Source organism: Macaca mulatta, chromosome 4, assembly GCF_049350105.2.
Source record: "Macaca mulatta isolate MMU2019108-1 chromosome 4, T2T-MMU8v2.0, whole genome shotgun sequence".
NCBI lineage: Eukaryota > Metazoa > Chordata > Mammalia > Primates > Cercopithecidae > Macaca > Macaca mulatta.
Window position 1 is genome coordinate 149,538,017 of NC_133409.1, and position 21,972 is coordinate 149,559,988.

The 21,972-nt window shown below is 40.7% G+C and overlaps 1 protein-coding gene across 2 annotated transcripts in view; it reads left to right on the top strand.

Annotated features, from left to right (window-relative positions):
* Positions 1–20,762, top strand: part of MAMU-DOB (major histocompatibility complex, class II, DO beta) — a 65,996-nt gene extending 45,234 nt beyond the window's left edge. For both annotated transcript variants that reach the window (XR_013416075.1, XR_013416076.1), the window contains one exon: positions 20,402–20,762. The gene's annotated coding sequence lies outside the window, so the exon portion shown is untranslated. The remainder of the gene's footprint in view (positions 1–20,401) is intronic.
* Positions 20,763–21,972: the final 1,210 nt, after the last annotated feature.

Below are 21,972 nucleotides of genomic sequence, written 5' to 3' on the forward strand. Positions count from 1 at the left end.
CCTTCTCCCCACACCCCACCCCTTCCATAACTTTGACTTTTTAAGATTCTGCATGTAAGTGAGGTCATGTGGTATTTGTCTTTCTGTGCCTGGCTTATTTCACTTAGCATAATGTCCAGTGGGTCCATCCGTGTTATTAATGACAAGATTTCCTTCTTTTATAAGGCTGAATAGTATTCCATTGTGTATATGCACCACATTTTTTTTATCCACTCATCTGCTGATGGATAGTTAGGTTGATTCCATCTCTTGGCCATTGTGAATAGTGCTGCAGTAAACACGGGAGTGCAGATATCTCTTTGATACAGATTTCATTTTCTTTGCGTTTGTACCCAGAAGTGGAACTGCTGGATCCTGTGGTAGTTCTATTTGTAATTTTTAAATAGATGCTGAATTTTAAAAACTTTTATCTGTTTGTTTTCTTCCACATGAATGTATATGTATTCCCAGGAACTAGAACAGTGTTTCTGTCGTGGGTGCTGTTCCATTGTATCTAAACTCCTCCCTTTGAGACTGAACGATTTATTCTGGGAATGTTGCTGGCTGACTGCCCTCAGCTGTCAGTCATGCCCTGTAATTGCCTTAGGTGATGAAAGCTGCCTCATTGGATTTTACTCCACTTCCCAGGAGGAACTCACCTATAACGATTGGTCGGTGCAGGGGTAAACCTGCACTGCAGGGTTAAGGTAAAGCCTTAAACCCTGCTCTAATTCGGACCAACTCTGAGGGGCTCTTGCAGCTTCCAAATAGCTTAGTTAGGCCAAAGAATAACAGTCCATTTTTTTTTTGTAACTGAAATAATAGTCCAATTTCTAAAACCTTGCTGTAATTCATAAGTCATTTTACATACTTTTTTTCAGTTGTGATTGTAATTTAAATATATTGATCTTTGTGACTTCTATAAGTATGGGCCATGTCTCTTCCCCTCCTTGGAAGATGAAGTTATTGGCATTGTTACCCTCCCTTTCCCCTCTCCTTTATGCTTCCACTAGCCAAAATGAGGTATCTATATCTTTTTTTCAATATTGTCAAAGCTGAAAATATTGACATTCTGCTGTAACAATAAGATTCCTTGGGCTTTGCTCACAGCTTAATTCTAAATTTGAAAAAAAAAGTTTATTGCTTTCTAAATATCACTTATGTAGTCAGGTATTCTTTGCTTGCCAAGAAACTGCTGTAGTAGGATCCCTTTTCAGTGAGATCCTGGGTTAAACCCATTTTCCTGGATTCCTTACCTTCCCATTTCCTGATTAACAATCTCAATTGGTCATATCCTTAGTCAACTTCTAGTAAAACTTTGCATGGTAGGTAAATTTTATGTCCTTTCACATCCTCGGGTATTTTTATTCTTTCTCCATGCCTGACTGTGACTTTGAAAAGGTCTGCATTTATTAATAAAGAATAATTTCCCTTTGGAACTTCAAGGACTTTCTCATTATCTTAGTAATAGAAGTGTTTTGTCTGTTGTCAGCTTGTTTCATTTTGGTTTCCCCCATTGGAATATTTTATGACCTTTCTATAACACCTGAAGTTCTGAAATTTTGAAAATGAGATATTTAGAAGTGAGTCTGTTAATTTTGCTAAATACCTGACAAGACTATTCTATGAAAGAATTAAATCCTTTATATCTGGAAAATTTTTCCTTGTTATTTGTTCTGATCATTTTCTCCCTTCATCTTCCTAGCTGTCACTTGATGTTGGACTTCCTTGGTCTGTTCTCCATCTTATTTTTTCTACCATGTATTACATTTTTTTTGCCTTTTAAATTACTGTGAGATTTTCTTGATTTAATCTTCCAATCTTTCTATTAAATTTTCCATTTTTAGCATTGTTATTACTTTTACAGATCAAGAATTCTAATTAGAATGACTTTAAACTTGTTTGCTGTTACATGAACTTTCTCTATTAAATCTGTGATTATTTTCATGTTATTTTATTCTCATCTTCTCTTTCATGTTGTAAGAGTTTCTCAAACATTTGCTCTGCCCTCTTTGACCTTGTGCTTTACATACTATATACTATCTTATTTCATCTCAAGATACATTTCTTCAAGCCACCTCTAAACTCCCCCGAATTATACCTGGTTTTCCTGTGCAACATTGCCTCGTTTTACCTCATTCTTTTTCTTTATAAATGTTTCAGACCTTGTAACTATGTTTGTGGAATTATGTATTATATGTATTTTCCTCCCACTGGAGTGTAAGTTCTATGAAGATAATGAATGTAATCGTTTTCACATTATTTTAATAACACTCAACAAAGTATGAGTACTTATTACAGCACTGCTACTCAATGACTGTTTTTGTATTTTGATGAATTAGTGAATATATAAACAAGCCTCCAAAAAAACAGATCATAGAAGAAAGAAGCTGCTAGTATTCTAGAGTGCCTAGTGACTGAGAATTCCATGAGAATGGAGATGCAGTAGCCCTCACCGGGCTCTGAACTAGGGGAGTGTGGGTTCTCAAAGAATTCATGAAAATGTTCACAATAGAGTCTTCTTATGCCTCTGTTTTCTGTAGAACATTCTTTAGAGTTGCCTTCCTGAGAGGTTCTTATAGTCTTGGGTGGGATTTGGACAGGGTTTCCTAAGTGTGATAAAAATGAGAAAAACTTTCTGAAAAACTAACATAACTTTCCCTTACTTTTGGTCTATGTCGATTGCCAAGGAAACATGAATTCCCTCTGGGATATTCTGGAAAAATTCTGGAATATTCTGAAAAGTTTCTGCAGGAAACTTCAGGGATTATTCCTCAGAATAAGACCCAACTTGTGGCATCAGTCATTCAGTGAGGCTTGGATGATGCCCCCATATCCCCAAATTGCAGAGAGTGCTGCTGAACTTGGTAGTAGGTGAGATGAGAGGGAATTACAGTTGTTACCATTCCAGTTAGTCTATGACCTGTGCATTACCAAAGCATTTAGACATCCTCTTCTGCCTTCCACTGGCCCCTTCAAGCTGATGTTTTGTGTTCACTTTAACAGACTAAAGTGCACTTTAGATATTTTGTGATTTTGGTTCCAGAGAGCACTGAAAGAAAGTCAAACATATCTTTTGGTTTCCCAGTGCATATAAAAGTCATGTTTACAATATACAGCAGTCTATTAAGTGCAAAATGGCATTATGTCCAAAAAAGTGCATACCCTAATTAAAATATTTTATAGCTAAAAATACTAATGATCCTCTGAGCCTTTAGTGAGTTATAACCTTTTTGCTGATAGAAGGTTCTTTCCTTGATGTTGATGGCTGCTGCTGACGTTTGAGGTGGCTGTGATAATTTCTTAAAATGAAAGAACAATGAAGTTTGCTGCATAGATTGACTTTTCTTTTCACAAAATTTTTTTTGTAGCGTGTGATGATGTTTGATAGCATTTTACCCACAGTAGACCTTCTTTCAAAATTGTAGTCAATCCTCTCAAACCCTGCTGCTACCTTCTCAACTAAGTTATGTAATATTCTAAATCCTTTGTTGCCACTTCAACAACATTCACAGCATCTTCACCAGGGGTAGATTCCATCTCAAGAAACCACTTTCTTTGCTCATCCTGTAAGCAGCAGTTCCTCATCCATTCAAGTTTTATCATAAGATTGCAGCAATTTAGTTACATCTTCCGGTTCCACTTCTAGTTCAAGTTCCTTGCTATTTCCACGACATCTATAGTTCCTTCCTCCACTGAAGTCTTAAATATCTCAAAGTCATCCATGAGGGTTGGAATCAGCTTCTCTCAATCTCCTGTTAATGTTGATATTTTGACCTTCTCTCATGAATCATGAATGTTCCCAATGACATCTAGAATGGTGAAGGCTTTTCAGAAGGTTTTCAATTTGCTTTCCCCAGATCCATCAGAGGAATCACCGTCTCTGACAGCAATAGCCTTACATAATGTATTAAATAATAAGATTTGAAAGTTTAAATTACCCCCTGATCCATGGGTTGCAGAATGGATATTGCATTAGCAGGCATGAAAACAACATTCATCTCCTTGTACATCTCCTTCAGAGCTCTTGGATGACTAGGTACCTTGTCAACGAGCAGTAATATTTTGAGAGGAATATTTTTGTCTGGGCACTGGGTCCCAACAATAGGCTTAAAATATTCAGCCAACTATATTTTAAATAGATGTGCTTTTACCAGGCTTTGTTGTTTCATTTATAGAGCACAGGCAGAGTAGATTTAGCATCATTCTTAAGGGCCCTAGTATTTCTGAAATGATAAGTGAGCACTGGCTTCAATTTAAAGGCACCAGCAGCATTAGTCCCCAGCAAGAGAGTCAGCCTGATCTTTGAACTTTTGAAGCCAGGCATTGACTTCTCTCTAACTCTGAAAATCCTAGAAGACACCTTCTTCCAATAGAAGGCTGTTTCATCTCTACTGAAAATCTATCATTTAATGTAGCCACCATCATCAGTGATCTTACCTAGATCTTCTGGATAAATTGCTATAGCTTCTATATCAGCTTTGTTACATCATCTTGTACTTTGATATTATGAAGGTGACTTTTTTCCTTAAGCCTCATGAATCAATCTCTGCTAGATTCAGGCTTTTTTTTCTGCAACTTCCTCACATCTCTCAGCCTTCATAGAACCAAAGAGAGTTAAGGCCTTTCTCTGGATTAGAGTTTGGCTTAAGGGAATGTTGTGGCTGGTTTGATCTATCCAGATCACTCAAACTTTTTCCACATCTGCAGTAAGACTGTTTTACTTTCTTATCGTTTGTATGTTCACTTGAGTAGCACTTTTAATTTCTTTCCTTCAAGACCTTTTCCTTTGCATTCACAACTTGACTAATTGTTGAAAGCAAGAGACCTAGCTTTCAGCCCATCTTGGTTTTGACATGTCTTCTTCACTAAGCTTAATCATGTCTAGCTTTTGATTTAAAGTGAGAGACAAGTGATTTTACTTAGAGGCCATTGTAGGGTTACTAATTGGCCCAATTTTATTGTTCTTGTGTTCTCAGGGAATGGCGAGGCCTGAGGAGAGGGAGAAAGAGAGGGAGGACGGCTGGTCAGTGGATCAGTCTGAACATACACAACATCTAATAATAAAGTTCATTTTATATGGGTTCAGTTCCTGGTGCCCCAAAACAATTACAACAGTAACATCAAACATCACTGATCACAGATTGGCATGTAATAGTAATGAAAACGTGAAATATTGCAAAAATTACCAAAATATGACACAGAGACACAAAGTGAGGACATGCTATTTGTGAAATGGTGCTGATAGACTTGCTTGATGCAACCCTTCAATTTTTAAAAAACCACAATATTTGAGAAGCACAACAAAGCAAAGCACAATAAAATGAGGCATTCCTGTTACCATCTCTACTCAGTTACCAGGAAAAGTAACGAGGAGCAGGTGTTGACATAAGCTCAACTTTAGTGTCCTGATAACTGCAGAGAGGCCCCAAGGCAGGAAGGGGCTGTGTTTCTTCAGGGGTTAGTGTGATTGTTTCTTCTCTCCCCTAGAGGGCTCACACATTGACTGCAAACATTTCTCTTTCTGGGATCTGTTACCTCTTTCTTGTCTTGTCTTGGCTTTACTCTTGTCTGTAATTCCCAGTCCCCCTTCTGTCAGGCCTGTGAGTGAGCCATTTCCGCCAGCTGTGTCACTCATCAGGACATGACTCCCATGGTGACTGAGAGGTGGCTGCCAGGTTGTCTCTTGTTCTTGTCTTTCCTAAATTCTTGCCTGCAAGAAATTTCCTAAAAAGTTTGCTCATTACCATGATAATGAGAGCTCTGCTCTCTGCTGTCTGCTGTCCCTGTTTGGACCATAAATACTTTCATAAGCTCTTACGACCTTCTTCTCTTTCTGAAGACTGATCATGAACTAAATATCAAAATTCTTATAATTCAATAATTAATTTTTCAAAATTAAATAGATTTGTGAGTCACTTGTGTTTCAAATTCTGATTGAGTAGGATAGTGGTGTTGGTGGGAAACACTGAACTAAGAAAGGGATGAGATTCTAGAACTCTAGTTCAGTTATGACCTCCAAAGACAACAATGTCCAGGCAAGGACACTCAAAAATCATGAGTCCTCAGGGGGGCGGGGCATGCCAAGATGGCCGAATAGGAACAGCTCCAGCCTCCAGCTCCCAGTGTGAGTGACACAGAAGATGGGTGATTTCTGCATTTTCAACTGAGGTACCAGTTTCATCTCACTGGAGTGTGTCAGACGGTTGGCACTGGTCCACGGGTGCAGCCCGACCAGCGAGAGCTGAAGCAGGGCGAGGCATCGACTCACCTAGGAAGTAAAAGGGGGAAGGGAATTCCTTTTCCTAGTCAAAGGAAATTGAGACACATAACACCTGGAAAATCGGGTAACTCCCACCCTAATACTGCACTTTACCAAGGGTTTTAGCAAATGGCACACCAGGCAAATATCCCACACCTGGCCCAGAGGGTCCCACACCCAGTGAGCCTCCCTCATTGCTAGCACAGCAGTCTGAGATCTAACTGCAAGGCAGCAGTGAGGCTGGGGGAGGGGCGCCCACCATTGCTGAGGCTTAAGTAGGTAAACAAAGCTGCCATGAAGCTCGAATTGGGTGGAGCCCACCACAGCTCAAGGAGGCCGGCCTGCCTCTATAGACTCCACATCTGGGGACAGGGCATAGCTAAAAAAAACCAGCAGAAACCTCGGCAGAGGTAAATGCCCCTGTCTGACAGCTTTGAAGAGAGCAGTGGATCTCCCAGCATGGAGGTGGAGATCTGAGAATGGACAGACTGCCTGCTCAAGTGGGTCCTTGACCCCTGAGTAGCCTAACTGGGAGACATCCCCCACTAGGTGCAAACCAACATCCCACACCTCACACGGCTCAGTACACCCCTGAGGCGAAGCTTCCAGAGCAAGAATCAGACAGCAACACTCGCTGTCCAGCAATTTTCTATCTTCTGCAGCCTCCGCTGCTGATACCCAGGCAAACAGGGTCTGGAGTGGACCTCAAGCAAACTCCAACAGACCTGCAGTTGAAGGTCCTGACTGTTGGAAGGAAAACTAACAAACAGGACACCCACACCAAAACCCCATCAGTACATCACCATCATCAAAGACCAAAGGCAGATAAAACCACAAAGATGGGGAAAAAGCATACGAAAAAGCTGGAAATTCAAACAATCAGAGCGCATCTCCCCCTCCAAAGGAACACAGCTCATTGCCAGCAAAGAACAAATCTGAATGGAGAATGACTTTGACGAGTTGAGAGAAGGCTTCAGTCGATCAAACTTCTCAGAGCTAAAGGAGGAACTACGTACCCAGTGCAAAGAAACTAAAAACCTTGAAAAAAGATTTGATGAATGGCTAACTTAAATAACCAGTGTAGAGAAGTCCTTAAAAGAACTGATAGAGATGAAAACCATAACATGAGAACTACGTGACAAATGCACAAGCTTCAGTAACCGACTTGATCAACTGGAAGAAAGAGTATCAGCGATTGAAGATCAAATGAATAAAATGAAGCGAGAAGAGAAGTCTAGAGAAAAAAGAGGAAAAATAAATGAACAAAGCCTCCAAGAAGTATGGGATTATGTGAAAAGACCAAATCTACGTCTGACTGGGGTGCCTGAAAGTGAGGGGGAAAATGGAACCAAGTTGGAAAACACTCTTCAGGATATCATCCAGGAGAACTTCCCCAACCTACTAAGGCAGGCCAACATTCAAATTCAGGAAATATAGAGAATGCCACAAAGATAATCCTCGAGAAGAGCAACTTCAAGACACATAATTGTCAGATTCACCAAAGTTGAAATGAAGGAAAAAATCTTAAGGGCAGCCAGAGAGAAAGGTCGGGTTACCCACAAATGGAAGCCCATCAGACTACCAGCAGATCTCTTGGCAGAAACTCTACAAGCCAGAAGAGAGTGGGGGCCAATATTCAACATTCTTAAAGAAAAGAATTTTCAACCCAGAATTTCATATCCAGCCAAACTAAGTTTCATAAGTGAAGGAGAAATAAAATCCTTTACAGACAAACAAATGCTTAGAGATTTTGTCACCACCAGGCCTGCCCTACAGGAGACCCTGAAGGAAGCACTAAACATGGAAAAGAACACCTGGTACAAGCCATTGCAAAAACATTGCAAAATGTAAAGACCATTGATGCTAGGAAGAAACTGCATCAACTAACGAGGAAAATAACCAGTTAATATCACAATGACAGGATCAAGTTCACACATAACAATATTAACCTTAAATGTAAATGGACTAAATGGTCCAATTAAAAGACACAGACTGGCAAATTGGATAAAGAGTCAAGACCAATCAGTTTGCTGTATTCAGGAGACCCATCTCACATGCAGAGACACACATAGGCTCAAAATAAAGGGATGGAGGAAGATCTACCAAGCAAATGGAGAACAAAAAAAAGCTGGGGTTGCAATCCTAGTCTCTGATTAAAACAGACTTTAGACCAACAAAGATCAAAAGAGACAAAGAAGGCCATTACATAATGGTAAAGGGATCAATTCAACAGGAAGAGCTAACTATCCTAAATATATATGCACCCAATACAGGAGCACCCAGATTCATAAAGCAAGTCCTTAGAGACTTACAAAGAGACTTAGACTCCCATACAATAATAATGGGAGACTTCAACACCCCACTGTCAACATTAGACAGATCAACGAGACAGAAAGTTAACAAGGATATCCAGGAATTGAACTCAACTCTGCACCAAGCAGACCTAATAGACATCTACGGAACTCTCCACCCCAAATCAACAGAATATACATTTTTCTCAGCACCACATTGCACTTATTCCAAAATTGACCACATGGTTGGAAGTAAAGCACTCCTCAGCAAATGTAAAAGAAAAATTATAACAAACTGTCTCTCAGACCACAGTGCAATCAAACTAGAACTCAGGACTAAGAAACTCAATCAAAACCACTCAACTACATGGAAACTGAACAACCTGCTCCTAAATGACTATTGGGTACATAATGAAATGAAGGCAGAAATACAGATGTTCTTTGAAACCAATGAGAACAAAGATACAACATGCCAGAATCTCTGGGACACATTTAAAGCAGTGTGTAGAGGGAAATTTATAGCATTAAATTCCCACAAGAGAAAGCTGGAAAGATCTAAAATTGTCACCCTAACATCACAATTAAAAGAACTAGAGAAGCAAGAGTAAACACATTCAAAAGCGAGCAGAAGGCAAGAAATAACTAAGATCAGAGCAGAACCGAAGGAGATAGAGACACAAAAACCCTCCAAAAAATCAATGAATCCAGGAGCTGGTTTTTTGAAAAGATCAACAAAATTGATAGACCACTAGCAAGACTAATAAAGAAGAAAAGAGAGAAGAATCAAATAGAGGCACTAAAAAATGATAAAGGGGATATCACCACCAACTCCACAGAAATACAAACTACCATCAGAGAATACTATAAACACCTCTATGTAAATAAACTAGAAAACCTAGAAGAAATGGATAATTTCCTGGACAGTTACACTCTCCCAGGACTAAACCAGGAAGAAGTTGAATCCATGAACAGACCAATAGCAGGCTCTGAAATTGAGGCAATAATTAATAGCCTACCAACCAAAAAAAGCCCAGGACCAGACGGATTCACAGCTGAATTCTACAAGAGGTACAAGGAGGAGTTGGTACCATTCCTTCTGAAACTATTCCAATCAATAGAAAAAGAGAGAATCCTCCCTAACTCATTTTATGAGGCCAACATCATCCTGATACCTAAACCTGACAGAGACACAACAAAAAAAGAGAATTTTAGACCAATATCCCTGATGAACATCGATGCAAAAATCCTCAAGAAAATACTGGCAAACCAAATCCAGCAGCACATCAAAAAGCTTATCTACCATGATCAAGTGCGCTTCATCTCTGGGATGCAAGGCTGGTTCAACATACACAAATCAATAAACATAATCCAGCATATAAACAGAACCAAAGACAAAAAGCACATGATTATCTCAATAGATGCAGAAAAGGACTTTGACAAAATTCAACAGCCCTTCATGCTAAAAACTCTCAATAAATTCGGTATTGATGGAACATATCTTCAAATAATAAGAGCTATTTATGACAAACCCACAGCCAATATCATACTGAATGGTCAAAAACTGGAAGCATTTCTTTTGAAAACTGGCACAAGACAGGGATGCCCTCTCTCACCACTCCTATTCAACATAGTGTTGGAAGTTCTGGCTAGGGCAATCAGGCAAGAGAAAGAAATAAAAGGTATTCAGTTAGAAAAAGAAGAAGTCAAATTGTCCCTGTTTGCAGAGGACAAGATTGTATATTTAGAAAACTCCATCATCTCAGCCCAAAATCTCCGTAAGCTGATAAGCCACTTCAGCAAAGTCTCAGGATACAAAATCAATGTGCAAAAATCACAAGCATTCTTATACACCAGTAACAGATAAATAGAGAGCCAAATCAGGAATGAACTTCCATTCACAATTGCTTCAAAGAGAATAAAATACCAAGGAATCCAACTTACAAGGGATGTAAAGGACCTCTTCAAGGAGAACTACAAACCACTGCTCAGTGAAATAAAAGAGGATACAAACAAATCTATGCTCATGGATAGGAAGAATCAATATCGTGAAAATGACCATACTGCCCAAGGTAATTTATAGATTCAATGCCATTCCCATCAAGCTACCAATGACTTTCTTCACAGAATTGGAAAAAACTGCTTTAAAGTTCATATGGAACCAAAAAAGAGCCCACATTGTCAAGACAATCCTAAGCCAAAAGAACAAAGCTGGAGGCATCACGCTTCCTGACTTCAAACTATATTACAAGGCTACAGTAACCAAAACAGCATAGTACTGGTACCAAAACAGAGATATAGACCAATGGAATAGAACAGAGTCCTCAGAAATAATACCACACATCTACAGCCATCTGATCTTTGATAAACCTGAGAGAAACAAGAAATGGGGAAAGGATTCCCTATTTAATAAATGGTGCTGGGAAAATTGGCTAGCCATAAGTAGAAAGCTGAAACTGGATCTTTTCCTTACTCCTTATATGAAAATTAATTCAAGATGGATTAGAGACTTAAATGTTAGACCTAATACCATAAAAACTCTAGAAGAAAACCTAGGTAGTACCATTCAGGACATAGGCATGGGCAAGGACTTCATGTCTAAAACACCAAAAGCAGTGGCAGCAAAAGCCAAAATTGACAAATGGGATCTAATTAAACTAAAGAGCTTCTGCACAGCAAAAGAAACTACCATCAGAGTGAACAGGCAACTTACAGAATGGGAGAAAATTTTTGCAATCTACTCAACTGACAAAGGGCTAATATCCAGTACCTACAAAGAACTCAAACAAATTTACAAGAAAAAAACAAACAACCCCATCAAAAAGTGGGCAAAGGATATGAACAGACATTTCTCAACAGAAGACATTCATACAGCCAACAGACACATGAAAAAATGCTCGTCATCACTGGCCATCAGAGAAATGCAAATCAAAACCACAAGGAGATACTATCTCACACCAGTTAGAATGGCAATCATTAAAAAGTCAGGAAACAACAGGTGCTGGAGAGGATGTGGAGAAATAGGAACACTTTTACACTGTTGGTGGGATTGTAAACTAGTTCAACCATTGTGGAAAACAGTATGGCGATTCCTCAAGGATCTAGAACTAGAAATACCATATGACCCAGCCATCCCATTACTGGGTATATACCCAAAGGATTATAAATCATGCTGCTATAAAGACACATGCAAATGTATGTTCATTGTGGCACTATTCACAATAGCAAAGACTTGGAATCAACCCAAATGTCCATCAGTGACAGACTGGATTAAGAAAATGTGGCACATATACACCATGGAATACTATGCAGCCATAAAAATGATGAGTTTGTGTCCTTTGTAGGGACATGGATGCAGCTGGAAACCATCATTCTCAGCAAACTATCACAAGAACAGAAAACCAAACACCGCATGTTCTGACTCATAGGTGAGAATTGAACAATGAGATCACCTGGACTCGGGAAGGGGAACATCACACAGCAGGGCCTATTATGGGGAGGGGAGAGTGGGGAGGGATGGCACTGGGAGTTATACCTGATGTAAATGACGAGTTGATGGGTGCTGACAAGTTGATGGGTGCAGCACACCAACATGGCACAAGTATACATATGTAACAAACCTGTATGTTGTCCACATGTACCCTAGAACCTAACGTATAATTTAAAAAAAAAAAAGAAAAACAATTTTTGTTGAAAAAAATTTAGAAAAATAAAAAAATAAAACATAAAAATGATAGTAAAAGTAAAAATGAAAAATAATAATAAAAAGACTGATTACCTGAAGCACAAAGTCACATGAGGTTGGTGAGTTCCATGCTCCTGTCTCAAGGTCAACCCAGTCTCTAATTTGCCCACAACTTTTTCAGACACATTTAGATATACAAGATGAGAATCCTCCACTCCCAGCTTCACTTCTTCCAGATATATTGTTCCAGGTATGACATGTCTGAGTCCTCACCTTCCTGTTTTCTAGGCCATAACTCATGTGGTGTCCGGACCTGCACGCCCCGGCCATAGCGAATAATAATTAAGGATTAAACACCTGAGCTATATTCATTTCCACCCCACACCTTCTCCCTATCTTTGCCTTTTTTCCCCTGTACTAATACCTCATTAAAGATGGCGCTCTTCCTGCTTCTTCTTCGCTCACTTTTCCCGCGCGCGTGAAAATTGTTACTTAGTTGTTACTTAACAGTGCAGGCGCAACATGACGTCCGACCCGAGAAACCGAAACCAACCTGGCCACGCCCTCGGCAATGAGATCATTTCCGCCTTAGCCCAACCCCTTCCCCTCCAAGTGTATATAAGGCAGTGCATTACCGCCATTAAACGAGACTTGATCAGAGCACTGTCTTGTCTCCATTTCTCGTGTCTCTTGTTCCCCAAATTCCCACCCCCTCCTCCAGGGCCTGCTCTGACTATCCCGCGGGCCGGGATACGTGGCGCCCGAACAGGGACCTGGAAACGAGGGACTCCGTGAGGAAGAGGACGCCAAAGGACGGTCGACCGCTAACAAAGACAAAAGGAGTCAAATTCTTCCGATCACCGCGGGAACCTGCCGCATCAGGATCGAAGGTAAGTGACGCGTCCGAAATGGGACAAGAATTAAGCCAACATCAAATATATGTAGGACAATTAAAAGAGGCTTTAAAGATACGAGGAGTAAAGGTTAAAGGTAATGATTTGTTTAAATTTTTTGATTTTGTAAAAGACACTTGCCCTTGGTTCCCACAGGAAGGAACTATTGATATTAAAAGATGGCGTAGAGTAGGGGATTGTTTGCAGGACTATTATAATGCTTTTGGGCCAGAAAAAATTCCTGTAACCGCCTTCTCTTATTGGAACCTCATTAGAGATTTAATAGATAAGAAGGAGGCCGATCCGCAAGTCATGGCTGCGGTCGCTCAGACAGAGCATATTTTAAAGGTTAGCTCCCGCTCTAACCTCGCAAAGCCTCTGCAAGATACGGAGGAAGATCTCATTTCCCTCGAAAGTGATCATGAGGAAATGAAGTCTCCTTCTGTAATAGATAAAGAAATACCACACGAAAACAAACCAAAAAAATACCCAATTTTACAGATGCTTCAAAAGGAGGAGGAAATTAATAAGCCTAATCAATTGGATATAAATTGGGATGATTTAGAGGAAGAGGCGGCTAAATATCACAACACTGATTTGCCTCCCTTTACTTCATACCCACCCCCATATAATAAGACACATAATGAGGCTTCTGCGCCCATTGTTATGGCAGCAATAGATCCCAAAGAAGAATTAAAGCAAAAAATTGCTCAACTAGAAGAACAGATTAAACTTGAAGAGTTACATCAATCATTGATAATTAGGCTCCAAAAGCTAAAAACAGGAAATGAAAAAATACCTAACTCAGACACTATGGAGGGTTCCTTGCGCCCACTTCAGCGGCCTGGACAACATGTTCCAAGAGGGGGTTAGTTGCTAGCCGACATAGAGAAGACTCCTCCCCCAAAGACGTTTTTCCGGTCACGGAAACCATAGATGAACAGGGACAGGCTTGGAGGCATCATACTGGATTTGATTTTACTATTATAAAAGAGTTAAAGACTGCTGCCTCTCAGTATGGGGCTACTGCTCCATATACTCTTGCTATAGTGGAATCTGTAGCTGAGAATTGGCTCACTCCTACAGACTGGAATACCTTAGTCAGGGCAGTTCTTTCTGGGGGAGACCACTTAATTTGGAAGTCAGAGTTCTTTGAAAATTGTAGAGATACAGCTAAAAGAAATCAACAGGCAGGAAACGGTTGGGATTTTGATATGTTAACTGGTTCAGGTAATTATGCAGACACTCAGGCCCAAATGCAATATGACCCTGGACTGTTCTCACAAATCCAGGCTGCTGCTACAAAAGCCTGGAGAAAACTTCCCGTTAAAGGAGATCCAGGGGCCTCGCTCACAGCGGTTAAACAAGGACCCGATGAGCCATTTTCAGACTTTGTGCATAGACTTATGACCACGGCAGGCAGAATCTTTGGAAATGCAGAAACGGGTGTAGATTATGTTAAACAGTTAGCTTATGAAAATGCTAACCCCGCCTGCCAAGCGGCAATCAGACCTTATTGAAAGAAAACAGATTTAACAGGATACATTCGCCTTTGTTCAGACATTGGGCCCTCATATCAACAAGGCCTAGCAATGGCCGCCGCTTTTAGCGGCCAAACAGTAAGAGATTTCCTCATTAACAAAGGTAAAGATAAAGGGGGATGTTTTAGATGCGGTAAAAGGGGACACTTTGCAAAAGATTGCTGTGAAAACCAAAATAAGAGTCCAGAAGCAAAAATCCCAGGCCTTTGCCCAAGGTGCAAAAGAGGAAGGCACTGGGCAAACGAATGTAAATCTAAAACTGACAATCAAGGAAATCCTTTACCCCCCAGGCAGGGAAACGGGATGAGGGGCCAGCCTCAGGCCCCGAAACAAGCATATGGGGCAGTCAGCTTTGTTCCAGCCAGCAACAGCAATCCATTTCAAAACTTAGTAGAGCAACCCCAGGAAGTGCAGGATTGGACCTCAGTTCCACCTCCCACACAATACTAACACCTGAAATGGGACCGCAAACCTTAAATACCAGAATATATGGACCCTTACCACCTAACACTTTTGGGCTACTGTTAGGAAGAAGTAGTGTCACCATGAGAGGCTTACAAGTCCTCCCTGGAGTTATCGATAATGATTATGAAGGAGAAATTAAAATTATGGCCAGAGCTATTGATAGTATTATTACTGTCCCTCGAGGAGTTAGAATAGCTCAGTTAATCCTGCTACCTTTGGTTAAAACAGATAATAATATCCAATACTCTAATAGAAATATAAAAGGTTTCGGATCATCAGATATATATTGGGTGCAACCAATTACAAATCAAAAACCCTCTCTAACCTTATGGTTAGACGGGAAGGCATTCACTGGACTAATAGACACAGGGGCTGATGTAACTATCATTAAACAGGAAGATTGGCCCTCTCATTGGTCTACTACAGAAACTTTAACTCACTTGAGAGGAATTGGACAAAGCAGTAATCCTAAACAAAGTTCTAAATACCTAACATGGACAGGTAAAAAAAACAATTCAGGCCTCATTAAGCCATTTGTCATCCCTTACCTACCTGTTAACCTTTGGGGGCGAGATCTGCTCTCTCAAATGAAAATTATAATGTGTAGTCCAAATGATATAGTTACTGCACAAATGTTAACTCAAGGATACACCCCTGGTAAAGGTCTTGGAAAAGGAGAGAACGGTATCCCACAGCCTATACTGGTTTCAGGACAACTTGATAAAAAGGGGTTTGGAAATTTTTAGCTCAGGCCACTGACATACCTGCACCCCAAAGGTGCGCTGACCCCATTACTTGGAAGTCAGATGAGCCCGTTTGGGTTGATCAGTGGCCTTTACTCAATGATAAACTAAGTGCTGCCCAACAGTTAGTGCAGGAACAACTAGCAGCAGGACATATTGAGGAAAGTAATTCCCCTTGGAATACACCTATTTTTGTTATTAAAAAGAAGTCTGGTAAATGGAGACTCTTACAAGATTTAAGAGCAGTAAATATCACTATGATCCTTATGGGTGCCTTACAACCAGGATTGCCTTCACCGGTTGCGATTCCTCAAAAATATTTTAAAATCGTTATTGACCTTAAAGATTGCTTTTTTACAATTCCCCTTCACCCTGCTGATCAGAAAAGATTTGCCTTTAGTCTTCCATCTACAAATTTTAAACAACCAATGAAGCGCTATCAATGGAAAGTCTTACCTCAGGGTATGGCCAATAGTCCTACCTTGTGTCAAAAATATGTAGCTGCCGCTATAGAGCCAGTCAGAAAAACATGGGCACAAATGTATATTATACATTATATGGATGATATTTTAATAGCAGGAGAAATTGGCGAACAAGTCTTACAGTGCTTCGCCCAACTCAAACAAGAGTTAACAGCAGCTGGACTACAAATAGCCCCAGAAAAGGTACAATTACAAGATCCATACACTTATCTTGGTTTCCAAATTAATGGACCCAAAATCATTAATCAAAAGGCCGTTATACGTCGTGATCATTTAAAAACTTTAAATGATTTCCAAAAATTACTGGGAGACATAAATTGGCTTCGACTGTACTTAAAGCTCACTACAGGAGAGTTAAAACCTCTTTTCGATATATTAAAAGGAGACTCTAATCCAAAATCCCCCAGGTCCATTACTAAAGAAGCATTAATAACACTCCAACAGGTAGAACATGCCATTGCAACACAATTTGTTACCGGTATTGATTATTCTCAGCCATTAATATTCCTTATTTTTAACACAACAATAACCCCTACTGGCCTATTTTGGCAGAACAATCCCATTATGTGGGTACACCTGCCCTCCTCCCCTAAAAAGGTTTTGTTGCCTTATTATGATGCCATAGCTGATCTAATTATCTTGGGAAGAGAAAACAGTAGAAAATACTTTGGAATAGAACCCTCTACCATTATACAGCCCTACACTCAATCACGCATCCATTGGCTGTTACAAAATACGGAAGCCTGGCCAATTGCTTGCGCTTCTTATACTGGCGCGATTGACAACCATTACCCACCTAACAAACTTATTCAATTTTGTAAACTTCATGCGTTTGTATTTCCCCATATTACCAGTAAAGAACCTCTCAATGACGCATTACTAATTTTCACTGATGGATCTTCCACAGGACTTGCCGCTTACACTTACAATAATGTAGTCGTTAAATTCCAGACCACTTATACATCAGCTCAGCTGGTCGAATTGCAAGCTATAATTGCAGCACTATCAGCTTTTCCTTGTCAGCCACTTAACATTTATACAGACAGCGCCTACCTGGCTCATTCAATACCCCTCTTAGAGACCGTGTCTCAAATTAAACATATTTCAGACACAGCTAACCTATTTTTACAATGTCAACAACTTATCCGAAAAAGGACTACTCCCTTTTTTCTTGGGCATATTAGAGCACATTCAGGATTACCGGGACCTCTAACACAAGGTAACGCAACAGCTGACATGGCAACAAAAACCATAGCCACAGTCACTACAGACAATTTGCAACAATCGCAAAAAGCACATGCCTTACATCATTTAAACGCCCAAACCTTAAGACTTATGTTTAAACTTACCAGAGAACAAGCTCGACAAATAGTTAAACAATGCGCCAACTGCATAACATATTTACCTGTTCCCCATCTAGGAGTTAACCCCCGAGGACTCATCCCCAACGAAATTTGGCAAATGGACGTTACTCACCACTTAGAATTCGGTCAACTAAAATATATCCATGTATGCATAGACACCTATAGTGGATTCATCAGTGCAACTCTCCAAACAGGAGAGGCCACTAAACATGTCATAGCTCATTTATTACACTGCTTTTCTATTTTAGGAATACCCAAACAAATCAAAACAGATAATGGCCCCGGTTATATAGCCAAAACCTTCTTACAATTTTGTAATACCCTACAAATTAAACATACCACAGGCATTCTCTACAATCCCCAAGGACAAGGTATAGTAGAAAGAGCTCATCTGTCATTAAAAACTATTATCACAAAATTAAAAGGGGGGAGCTGGTACCCTGTGAAGGGTACTCCCAGAAACATACTCAATCATGCCCTGTTTATCCTTAATTTTTAAAATTTGGACAGTCATGGAAAATCGGCTGCCGACCGTTTCTGGCATCCTGAATCTCAAAAACAGTTTGCAATGGTAAAATGGAAAGATCCACTCGATAGTTCATGGCATGGCCCCGATCCAGTTTTAATTTGGGGAAGAGGCTCAGTATGCATCTTCTCACAAAAAAATGATGCAGCCAGATGGCTGCCTGAAAGATTGGTAAGACAAATAAATCATAACCATTGTCAGTCCAGGGAAGATAAATCTCCCTGAGAAGTTCTTTCTTTCTTGTTTTTCAGAAAATGAAGCTTAACATGAAATTCCTTTGGAGAATAATCGCTCTATATAACATAGTGACAGTCTATGCAGGTTTTGGTGACCCTCGTAAGGCAAGAGAATTATTACGAAAACAATACGGCCAGCCTTGTGACTGCAGAGGGGGACAAATATCTGAACCTCCGTCAGATAGAATCACCCAGGTGACCTGCACGGGCAAGACAGCTTACCTAATGCCAAACCAGTTATGGAAATGTAAGTCTACCCCAAGAGATACCTCACCTAGCGGGCCGCTCTTAGAATGCCCTTGTAGCTCTTTCCAATCTTCTGTACATAGTTCCTGTTATACATCCTATCAACAATGCAAATCAGGCAATAGAACATATTATACGGCCACGTTACTGAAAACGCAAACAGGAGGCATCAATGACGTACAAGTATTAGGATCCACTAATAAACTTGTACAATCTCCTTGTAACAGCCAAAAAGGAAAGCCTGTTTGTTGGAGCACTACCGCCCCCATTCACATTTCTGATGGAGGAGGCCCATTAGATATTGCAAGAATTAAAACCGTCCAGAAAAAATTAGAAGAAATTCATAAAGCTTCTTATCCTGAACTTCAATATCACCCTTTAGCCCTGCCTGAGCTTAGAGGTAATTTTAAGCTCGATGCCCAAACCTTTGATATCCTCAATGCTACTTACAATCTACTTCAAATGTCCAATACAAGCCTAGCCCACGATTGTTGGCTTTGCCTTAAAATGGGCCCCCCTATTCCTTTAGCTATACCTAACCTTTCATTGTCCTATGTCAATTACTCAAATGAATCCTTAGTAAATAATTCCTGTCCTATTACCCCCCCCCCTTAGTTCAACCGATGACGTTTTCTAATTCCCCTTGCCTCTTTTCACCATCATATAATAACACTAAAGAAATTGATTTAGGCTATGTTGTGTTTGGCAACTGTACTTCCATAATCAATGCCACCAACCCTTTGTGTGCTATAAATGGCTCGGTTTTCGTTTGTGGAAACAACATGGCATATACGTATCTACCTACAAATTGGACAGGGCTTTGTGTTCTGGCGACTCTTCTCCCCGACATTGATATCATCCCGGGAGATGAACCTATCCCCATCCCCGCTATTGAACATTTTATTTATAGACCGAAACGAGCCATACAATTTATTCCCTTGTTGGCTGGACTAGGAATCACCACTGCTTTTGCTACAGGAGCCACAGGCCTAGGAGTCTCACTAACCCAATATACTAAATTATCCAATCAATTAATCTCAGATGTACAAACTTTATCCAGTACTATACAAGATTTACAAGACCAAGTAGACTCATTAGCTGAAGTAGTTCTCCAAAATAGAAGAGGTCTAGATTTGTTAACGGCAGAACAGGGAGGGATATGTTTGGCTTTACAGGAAAAGTGCTGTTTTTACGCCAACAAATCCAGAATCGTCAGAGATAAGATAAAAACTTTGCAAGAAGAACTAGAAAAGCGCAGAAAAGGCCTGGCCGCCAATCCACTATGGACTGGACTCGATGGACTTCTCCCCTATCTCCTGCCATTTCTTGGTCCTTTACTCACTCTTCTACTTTTCCTCACTCTCGGGCCTATAATCCTTAATAAGCTTATGGCATTTGTCAGACAACAAATTGAGGCCTTCCAGGCCAAACCTATACAGGTCCATTATCATCGCCTTGAGATGACTGAAAATGGTGAGTCTTGTTTATCTTAATAAGACCACCTCCCCTGTGTGCTGAACTGGACAGTCAATGACGGGTAAGAGGACACTATCCCCATCGGAGCCTAAGACAGGAGGGCCGCCCTTGCTGCTGCCTTATCCCATGACGGGCCTAGAAGGTGGGGGTGAGTTGACCCAACCTAAGACAGGCGCAGTTCCCGAGGGGTTTTCTTGTCATAAAAATATAAAAAGGGGGACCTGTCCGGAGCTGCACGCCCCGGCCATAGCGAATAATAATTAAGGATTAAACGCCTGAGCTATATTCATTTCCACCCCACACCTTCTCCCTATCTTTGCCTTTTTTCCCCTGTACTAATACCTCATTAAAGATGGCACTCTTCCTGCTTCTTCTTCGCTCACTTTTCCCGCGAGCGTGAAAATTGTTACTTAGTTGTTACTTAACAGCGCAGGCGCAACATGACGTCCGACCAGAGAAACCGAAACCAACCTGGCCACGCCCTCGGCAATGAGATCATTTCCGCCTTAGCCCAACCCCTTCCCCTCCAAGTGTATATAAGGCAGTGCATTACCGCCATTAAACGAGACTTGATCAGAGCACTGTCTTGTCTCCATTTCTCGTGTCTCTTGTTCCCCAAATTCCCACCCCCTCCTCCAGGGCCTGCTCTGACTATCCCGCGGGCCGGGATAATGTGGCGATTTGGGGGCTGGAAACATCACCTGAATGTAGACCTCAGATAATGCAGATGGTGCCCATCACAATGCCCATGAGGCCTGCAGCCAACCCAAGGGTGCAGATTTGGTTTACACCAAATGGTTTCTATCAGCTCTGACATATGGGGTGGGAATCTCAGGTTCTGAGAAAAAAGAAATAGATAGGGTTACAAGATACTGTGTGTCTATGAGGAGATTGGTGTGTGCATTTGGAAGTGTACAACACACCTAGACTTTGGGAGACGAGTGAAGTCAATCATTACAAAATTTTGCAACTGTGGGAAATGAAGTTGTGGCAATGAGGGCTAAAGGTCATAAGGCAAGGCAATGTGGACCTGGGATACAATTGGAGGATATATACACCATTATGGGACTTAAATATACCCCAGTGCTTGAGGAGTGACTCTTATAGGCCCCAGTGCTCCACCTTGCAGTCATAAAAATCATCAGTGGAGGGGAGAATAATGAGGTAACTGAGCTTGAGGAAGGAGTGGTCACTCTTGGGGTAGAAGGTTGTCTCAGAAATACCTCCTGGAACTAAGCATCCATTGTAAACCCGAATGATATTGATGACAGGAGGAAAGATGTTGTCCACTAGGCAGATGAGAGTGTTGGAAACACCCAAGACCACAGAAGATTTGGGAAAGCCAGACACTGCACGAACTTCTACAAAAAAGACAATGAACTTATATGAGTTTATGATTACCATGCCTTGAGTTTATTGATCATTTTAGGGGAGGCTTTCCATTCACAATTCCCTAGCTGTTTGTGAGATTTTTCCTGTCCTTTCAAAAACTAGGTGCAACCTTCATCTTATCAGCATGAAACTCAAAACACTTCCCTGCCTCTGGGAATTTACAGATAATTGTGTGTGTGAGTCTGTGTCTGTGTCTGCGTGCTTGCACGTGTGCATGAGCACACATGCATGCCAAGAGGCCAAGAGTTTGGGAACATTCTTTTTTTTTTTTAATTATACTTTCGGTTCTAGGGTACATGTGCACAACGTGCAGGTTTGTTACATATGTATACATGTCCCATGTTGGTGTGTTGCACCCGTTAATGCATGATTTACATTAGGTATATCTCCTAAT